The sequence below is a fragment of the Strix uralensis genome, unplaced genomic scaffold, assembly GCF_047716275.1.
Source record: "Strix uralensis isolate ZFMK-TIS-50842 unplaced genomic scaffold, bStrUra1 scaffold_123, whole genome shotgun sequence".
Lineage (NCBI taxonomy): Eukaryota > Metazoa > Chordata > Aves > Strigiformes > Strigidae > Strix > Strix uralensis.
The window spans coordinates 309,311-318,542 of NW_027436764.1; the positions used below are offsets into that span (position 1 = coordinate 309,311).

The 9,232-nt window shown below is 41.2% G+C and overlaps 1 long non-coding RNA gene across 1 annotated transcript; it reads right to left on the minus strand.

The window, feature by feature from the left end:
- Window positions 1–3,526: 3,526 nt before the first annotated feature.
- LOC141938507 (uncharacterized) lies at window positions 3,527–7,342 on the minus strand. Its single transcript, XR_012627317.1, has 3 exons — window positions 7,057–7,342; window positions 5,134–5,201; window positions 3,527–3,959 (listed from the first exon to the last, which is right to left on the minus strand). It is a non-coding gene; the product is annotated as an uncharacterized LOC141938507 (long non-coding RNA).
- Between the last annotated feature and the right edge of the window lie 1,890 nt (window positions 7,343–9,232).

Here is a 9,232-nt window from a genome sequence, read left to right on the forward strand (position 1 = left end):
ACATTTTTATTATTACCAGAAGCAGATTATAATTTACTTGGATCTGATTATAGAATTGAGAATTAATCTGAAAGTAGAAGAAAAAGAACTCAAAGTCAGATTATGCCCCCTCACAGTGGCGGATGAAGAAAAGATTAACCCAGAAGTATGGTATACCCCAGAGACAGTGGGTAGATTGGATATCACCCCCTTTGAAGTCACCATTAGAAACCCAGAGATCCCGACTAGAATCAAACAGTATCACTTGCCACAAGAAGGCAGGAGAGGCTTAAAGCCTGAAATAGAGAGACTCCTTAATCAGGGGCTATTAGAACCTTGTATGTCACCTTTTAATACTCCAATATTGCCCGTTAAGAAGGCAGATGGGAGTTATAGATTAGTGCATGACTTAAGAGAAATCAACAAAAGAACTGTAACCAGATTTCCTGTAGTAGCAAACCCCCATAACTTTACTTAAATCAATTGAATCCTGAAAATCAGTGGTATAGCGTAATAGACTTGAAAGATACTTTTTGGACATGTCCTCTAAAAGAGGAGTGTAGAAATTATTTTGCTTTTGAATGGGAAGACCCAGATACCTTTAGGAAACAATAGCTGAGGTGGACAGTTTTGCCTCAGGGTTTTACTGAGTCCCTTAACCTCTTTGGACAAGCCCTCGAACACATCTTAAAAGATTATAACTTGGGGGAAGGTGTTACTTTAGTATGGTACGAAAGGAAAACATTAAGTTGTTAAATTTCTTAAGCCTCCAAGGATTAAAAGTATCCAAATCTAAATTGCAATTTGTAGAAGAAGAGGTGAAGTATTTAGGTCACTGGATCAGTAAAGAAAGCAAGAAATTAGACCCAGGGAGGGTAAATGGAATTCTTTCTCTCCAGGCTCCCAAAAACAAACAACAGGTTAGGCAGCTCCTTGAACTACCTGATGGGAGGAAGGTTCTCCTGAAGACAGTGGCTTGGAGACTTATGAAAGATTTCCATACTAAAACTCACTGGGGAGTACAAACGTTAGTAGATCAGTTTGCTATTAAATACATGTGCATAGAGATTTATAATGTTGCTAAGGAAATAATAAAAAGCTGTTTAACGTGCCAGAAAATTAATAAGCACCAACTAAGAGAAAAGATTCAAGGGGGACGGGATATGGCATACAGACCATTTGGAAGAATTCAAATCGATTTTACAGAACTACCAAAAGTAGGACGGTACAAATACCTCACTCATTATGTGGAGGCCTTTCCCACCGCTCGAGCTACAGCAAATACTGTGGTAAAAAAATACTCTTAGAAAACATCATCCCTAGGTATGGAAATATAGAAGTAATCGATTCGGACAGGGGTCCCCACTTTGTGTCTAAAATAATCAGAGAGACATTGACTTCCTTGGGGACCAAGTGGGAATTCCACACTCCCTGGCATCCAAAAAACCTCAGAAAAAGTAGAAAGAATGAATGGGGAAATCAAGAAACAACTTACCAAATTCATGTTAGAAACAAAGATGTCTTGGGTTAAGTGCTTACCCCTAGCACTTCTGAATATCCGGACCCAACCCCGAACTGATACTGGAATATCCCCATTCCAAATGCTATATGGTATGCCCTATGATATGGAATTTCCCACTGATCACCCAGTATTGGAAAAAGACAATTTGCAACCATACTTAATAAACCTCATGAATAGGAGGAAAGAACTACGCAAAAAAGGGATGGTAATACAGAGACCTCCATTAGAAATTTGTATGTCGTCGTCTGTCTTGGGGGGGGGGGGGGGGCGAGGTCATCATCTGTCTTGGGGGGGGTCGAGGTCTTGGGGGGGGGGGCGATGTCGCCTGTCTTGGTGGGGGGGGGCGTGGGGGGCAAGCTCGACGCCTGTCTTGGGGGGGGGTGGGGGTGAGGTCGTCGTCTGTCTTGGGGGGGGGGCACCGATGTCGTTTGTCTTTTGGGGGGGCGGGGGCGATGTCGTCACCTGTCTTGGGGGGGGGGAAGGCGATGTCGTCGCTTGTCTTTGGGGGGGGGGGCAAAGTTGCCTCTCTTCCGGGGGGGTCAAGGTCACGTGTCTTCGGGGGGGGGTGGGCGAGGTCGTCGCATTTCTTGGGGGGGAGGGGGCGCTGTCCTCTGTCTTGGGGGGGGGGTCGATGTCGCCTCTCTTGGGGGGGGGGGGGGCGATGTCGTCGTCTGTCTTGCGGGGGAGGGGGGGATGTCGTCGCCTGTCTTGGGGCGGGGGCGAGGTCGTCGCCTGTCTTGGGGGGTGAAGGTGATGTCGTCGTCTGTCTTGGGTGGGGGGGTCGAGGTCGTCGTCTGTCGTGGGGGGGGTGGGGGGGCGAGGTCGTCGCCTGTCTTGGGCGGGGGGCGAGGTCGTCATCTGTCTTGGGGGGGGCGAGGTCATCGTCTGTCTTGGGGGCGGGGACGAGGTCGTCGTCTGTGTTGGGGAGGGGGCGCCGATGTCGTCGTCTGTCTGGGGTGGGGGGGGGGGGCGATGTCGTTGCCTGTCTTGGGGGGGGGAGGGCGATGTCGCCTGTCTTGGGGGGCGGGCGATGTCGTAGTCTGTCTTTGGGGAGGGGCAAGGTCGTCGCCCGTCTTGGGGGGGGGGCGAGGTCATCGCCTTTCGGGGGTGGGCGGGGGGAGCGCGACGTCGTCGCCTCTCTTGGGGCGGGGGGGCGATGTCGTCGCCTGTCGGGGGGGGGGGGGGGGGGGGGCGTGGGCCCATGTCATCGTCTATGTTGTGGCGGTGCTGTCGTTGTCATCTCTCTTAGGGGGGTGATGTCGGGAAGTAGTTGGCTACATGCAATAGCAATATCATTATCCTAAACGATGTGCTTTAGTTTCCTGTGAAAAACAAAAATGCTACTGGGTTCGCTTCTTTTCTAGCAAGACCACGCACGCGACCTAACTTCTAACAAAACCATGTTCTAGATAGGAGTAAAGAACAAAGCAGAATTAGATCCTATAAGATTTCCTTCTCAGAAATACCACAGGCTGCAATATAAATTATTTACTGTACATTACCAACAATTCAGAGTGACCTTGACATTCTGACTAACTCCCCTAAGAGTCCCAAAGGACAGAATAGACAAAAAACCACGGAATTGCATGACATGTATCAGAAACTGTATGAACCAGCCTAACTAACACCTAAGTTGATAGAACAAAAATAAATTGCAAAACATGACAAACACCCCCACAGGAGATTTATTGATAACATATGAAGGTGATCCTCTTCTCTGAAAAACTCCGGAAGAGATCTAAGCTGATGACACACGTCTTTGGGATACCAGATACCAAATAAGACATGTGATAAGATGGAAAACAAATAGATGGCTCTGGAGCACAAAGATGGTTTCAGAAAAGGTTCTGGCAAAACGAGAGGCATTGTCACGGGGATTAGAGAGACCAAAGAAGTCTCGGGGATGCAACGAGTTCAAAAGGGAATCAAACAAAGTAGAGATGTCCTCAGGGGGCCGGGGAACTGAATGGAGGTGCACCGAATGGATGGGAGGACAGAAAGACCGACTGGGGTAACAGATGCGGATGCAGGAAGGGTTCCAAATGGAAAAAAGGAGCTCAAAGAGCCCTCACGAGAGCTCGGCAATGGGAGCGGAGGAGTCCTGAGCGGGCCTTGGAGACCAAAGAAACCTTGGAGATAACAAAGGGGAACTGCAAAGGGGATTTCAACAAAGTACAGATGTCATCAGGGGATGAATGAAGGCATGCTCAACGGTTAAAAGTGTGACTCAAATTCTTCCTTGTATTCATGATACAAGTCTGGGACTTCACAATGAAAACACCAAAGTCAAACAAACAAACAAAAAAAAATCATACCTTCAGCATGAAAGAGATTGCTATTACCATCTAAAGCTAGGATTTAGCCAGTGTAAGCACAACACCCAGTGTTTCCAGTGCCAAGCTCTACACTGCGTGTCAGCTGTCAGAGAGGCAAGGGGGGCTGGAGCTCGATGCGCCAACTGTCAAATCAAATAGACGAAAACACCAACTTTTCAGTTTATTTTTTAAATAAATTTCACTCATGGATGACTAGCAAGAAATGCATGTTCATACATTAACTATAAGCTATTGAACAATCCTCTCTGTTTTCTAAGTAATTTGAGGCAAACTAATGCCTTATTATGAAAGACAAGACCTACTAGATCTTTCCTCGAGATAATTTTTTGGTTGTAAGTTAGGGCATCAGTTCTGAAACACTCCTTCCTATTATGGGAGGATTTTATAGTTACCACTGCAATTAAAAAAAAAAAAACAACAAAACCCTTTTCCCCCATAAAGTTTGTGGCTATATGGCATTCTCCTAGGAGACTTTCATAGGTCTTCGTGTTCCACAAAAGTTCTTGTCAAAGCTAAAAATTTTGATGGTGGTAGGTCAAGGCAAGGTTTCCACGATGAAATTTTCAGTGAACTTTGCCTAATGATCACTGATTTATTCCATCTTAAGAAAGAATAACTGGGGTTTTTTCCCCTTAAACATAAATAGATCCAAGTACATGTTACATCAATTTCCTTCCTTTTACAGCCAGGCAATCTCAATAAAGCTGAACTGTGAATCGTACAGTATCTGTGGTCTAAATTCAACTTAGAAATGGTTTCACCACTTCTTTTTGAAACATAGTACACATTTATCTTGGACCAGTTTGTTAATGTGTAGAAATTAATATTTTGGTTTTAACAACCAAGTCAAATATGACACTAAATCAAAATTTTTGAAAAGTACAAAGGAGGAGTTACCTGTTCACCAATTCTAACTTTACAATGAACACTGAAAATGCAGTCAGTGTGGCTGTTGCTTAACAATCACAAATTTTACCGGTGAGTCTGAAAACTAGCAGGCTCTGCTGCAAACGTTTGGTTCTCTGAGATGCTGATCTATGAAAGACCTCTAACAAACTACCGCAGCTTAACAGACACTTAGTTTACAGTTTAACACCTGTAACAATAAAATAATTAAAACAGGACTTTCAACAACATAGGTAATGGCACATAACTTGGAATTATAAAGTGACTTTAACCCCTTACAATGACATCTTAAAAAGTATTTGGATACAGAACTTCCAAGCTCACCTTAAGAGGTCAACACATTAACTCTTAGAGAAGTCATTCGCCGTTGACAAACCTTGTACTACTCACCCTTAAGACTCACTGCAGTATCAGTTACATTAACTATGAAAAACACATCTCCTTGTCTTTCCAATGAACTGTTCCATTTGAAGTTTTTGACAGCCAAGATACACGGGAAGTGAAAAGAAAGTGAAAGTCAGTCAGCATTGTTCAACATCATTTTAATCTCCACCAAGGGAAAATAATATAAACATGTTAACACAAACAGAAAATGTTTTGGAAAAGACCATATGGTACTATGACAGGGTTTTAGTTTATAGAAATGTAATTTATAATTTTATAAAAAATATATGAAAGAATAACATCTTTCAGTAACATCAGACAGTATAGAAAAAATAAATCTCAACATTAGTTGTACTCTGATGGTCCTTCTAGTAAGAAATTTAAAAGTGCTTTTCAATAACAGTGTTACAACTCAAGATTCGTGCAATATGTCAAATCTGTTTTAAAGCAGATATTTATAGCAATTATGCAAGTTCTTACAATCAACAAAGCCCAATCTAAAAATTAACACTAAGTGAGGTAAGTATTCTAATTAGAATTAAACATTCCTTAAACAGCTTACACACCAATTCTACTGCAAGGAAAATACTGGTGCTCCTTCATAGAAAGGCTCAAACCTAAATATGATGTGAAACTTACACTACAAACCAGTGAATACTTGGAATTTAAAAAAGCTCTTGAAAAATATACAGTTTAGTATGTTTACAACCCAATGCTAGAAACAGTACCTAATGCAAAATATACCAGCTTAAATAAACCCAAACTTTACAGTTAGTGTACTGAATTTGCTTTTGAATACACTATTTTGTTCCGAAGTCCTCCTAGAAGCTCCCATATAAAGTTAGCACATTAACTTAATGTAGAAATTTCACTGTATTTTTATCTGTAAATATGAACAATTTGGTTACAAACTATGACTGCAACTATGAGTACCGTTACTCTTCAGGCAAGTGAAAAACACAGCACTAGTTGGGGGGAAAAAAAAAAAAAAAAAATCAAGATTTACTCTTCCCTGTTTTATACATGACAAGCTGGCAATAATAAAAGATACCCTATAGTTCTACAGGTTTTCTGCAGGAATTTGCAGAACTCTAAAACCAGTTTTCATTTTATTGTAGTTTCTTTACTCTGTGATTTACAAGTAACTATTGCCTTTTATATGCAGGAGGCAAAAACTAGACTGCTAATGCTGAGCCCTTATGGCTCATTTGCATATGGAGCCAAAGGCAGTTCATATTTTATTTCTCAAGGTGTTTATAAGCAGGATTTAAGTCACTATCAACAACAGGAATAAAGTATAAATTAATGAACTTTCATTCTAATAGGCTATGGCTTAAAAAGCCTACCAACTGAACTGTTTTTTATAGTATTGCACTGAACTTTAGTATTGAACTGACAGTTGAAGCCCGCACAGAACCCATTTTATAACAATATTGCAATAAAAAAAGCAATAAATAAAATGCAGTATCTAAAAAAAATGCCAGTAGTTTAGTCCTTTCTGCCACCACAGTCTGAACTGCATCATCTGAAATAGGTCTGGGACAGTCTTTGGATACCAGCTACGTAGTTCTTTCAACATAACAGACAACCCATAACAATAAGAGAAGCAATCAGAGTTTTCTACAGTAATATTATAAACTGAAAGACAGTACCCCTGAGTGTATGTCTCAAATACCTTAGAAGGACTTGTTGCCTTTGCTCAAGATAGCTTCAGAAATTAGACACAATTATTCTGTGACTGCATATTATCTCTACTCTGTTATTTTACTGGCACGTTGAGTCCTTTTTAAATATGTTATATTAACCCTGATAATGATATGGAGACTTCCTGCTCCTAAACCAGGAAGCTGCTTCCTAAAATGCAGTAAGTTGTCATTGCAGTGACAAGTTGCTTAAGGCTTTAGTAGAGTCTCTAATCATCTGTTCTACCTTGGGATTTCCAGCTCCACTGGTTGCCAGCTCCTTGTCAATAAGCCCCAGGTCAGGCAAGTCGGGGATGGAATCGGCAACAATCCGCACTGTCCTCTTCTGGTCACCTCCAGGTGTTCCCATCAGGATTGGGATTCTGCGGCTTCTGGCAGCCTCGAACACAACTTCACCTCTCTTCACAATTCCCTGTGAATTTACAACAGTTAAAAAAAAAGTAGTGATACAAATACAGTATTTTAGTTCTAGCCTGTAGTTTACAAATATGTACTGAACGCTTGATAACGGATTAAGCCCTACATTTTACAAGGCAAATAAAAAAATCATTTAGAAGTCCTGTTAGCAGATTTACATGCATAATCATTAAAAAAAAAAAGGGAAAAATCAGCAAATCAAAAATCCTTGAATTGGTTTTAGAGGACACAACAGATGTATAAATTTAGTATAAATTCCTAGAAGAATTCTTGCTTAAAAGCCATAAAGTCTAAACTGACTACAAAGTTTAGAAATACTCACCCTATTTTACAGGTGAGGAATTAAGACTAAGAAAGATCGTCTGAATTCAAAGTGCTTTAGTTTGTGCTCAACTTGCATAGCACCCTCTGACAAGTTTAGCAATTTGATCCAAGATTTCACAAACCTACAGAAGAACCAAAAATTCAAATCAGAGTTTACATGTTCACAATTGCTAGCTGAATTCTAAGCTTTCAGTTTCTTTAATAAAAAGGCTAATACTGAAAGAATCTAATATAAGTATGGTAAATCCATAAAAAGGAAAATAAATTCTAAATAACCTCTTACTAATAGAGAAAGGTATGGAATTGAAAAGTAACAAAGGTTGCTGACCAAGAGATACTGTACTGTCATTGAACCCATACAACAGAAGACTTTGAGCCTCTTGGATTTCAAGTACATGTGGGGAAAATAATTCAGAAATAAGTGAAAACAGAATTCAAATCTACTTCTGTGAAAAAAGTAGAAGCAGAGAGTCCCATAGATACATAGGAGGCTTAAATAATCCATTACAACTCCTCAAAAACAAAAGACTAACAACATAATAGACAACTGTTTACAACGGACAGCTCAAAATTTAAATAACATCAAAAGCTGGACAAAGGGAAAGGGATTAAAATGCAATCAAAAACAAAAAAATTAAGGAAGCAGAGCAAAAGCGTTACAACAAAATGAATATGCGCTACTCTGACTGGTTAGAGGAGGACTGTTAATACATCAAGAAATATTACCCTGCCATTAAAAAAAATTAGACCACAAACAAATGGTAGAAGGAAAGAATAAAATTCAAATGTAGCTGAAAAAATATTTTGTAAAACCATACAACAGTAATGGGTTTTGTATAGTTTGACACAGCCCTGTAAAAGAACAATGAGAATAAGGAATAATAACTGAAAAATAAGAGAAAGGGAACTGAAGAATTATCTTAGGAACAGATCCTTAAAGGAAGTAACAGCACTACAGAATGAGCCGTGTGTCCCTTGGGAACCATGGCGGGAGGCAGCAGACATGGTACCACACAAGGACTGGAAGCAGTCACCGTTCACAGGAGCCTGACCGCCTCATCCCTGCTCCAGCATCTTTAGTGGCTGAGCCTGGACGAGCTGAGGGGAAAACATGCGGGCTTATTCCAGCATCTGCCTGTTACCAAGAAAGAAAATACATCAAGTGACAATGACAGCCCGACACCATTCCCACTTACAAACAAAGGGAGACTTACCTGCTACACCTCAAGTTTTCTGGCTATAGCCTCAAGCACCAAGAAACTATCACTCATAGCACTCTGAGGAGGCATAATTTTGAGTAGAATTAACCCTGTGGCGTCCATCTTGCCATTTTATTCCCAAGAACTGAATCTCCTGTGCTGGTCCCTTGATCTTGCTTTTCTTTATGGCAAACCCAGCTCTCAGAAGAATCTCAATTACTTTTCGTCCTTTCTCGAACACTTCTTCTGCCTTGTTGCCCCACACAATGATGTCATCGATGTACTGTAGATGTTCAGGGGCATCACCCTTTTCCAGTGCAGTTTGAATTAGTCCATGACAAATAGTGGGGCTGTGCTTCCACCCCTGGGGCAGTCGATTCCAGGTATATTGGACACCCCTCCACGTGAAAGCAAACTGTGGCCTGCACTCTTCTGCCAAAGGAATTGAAAAGAATGCATTGG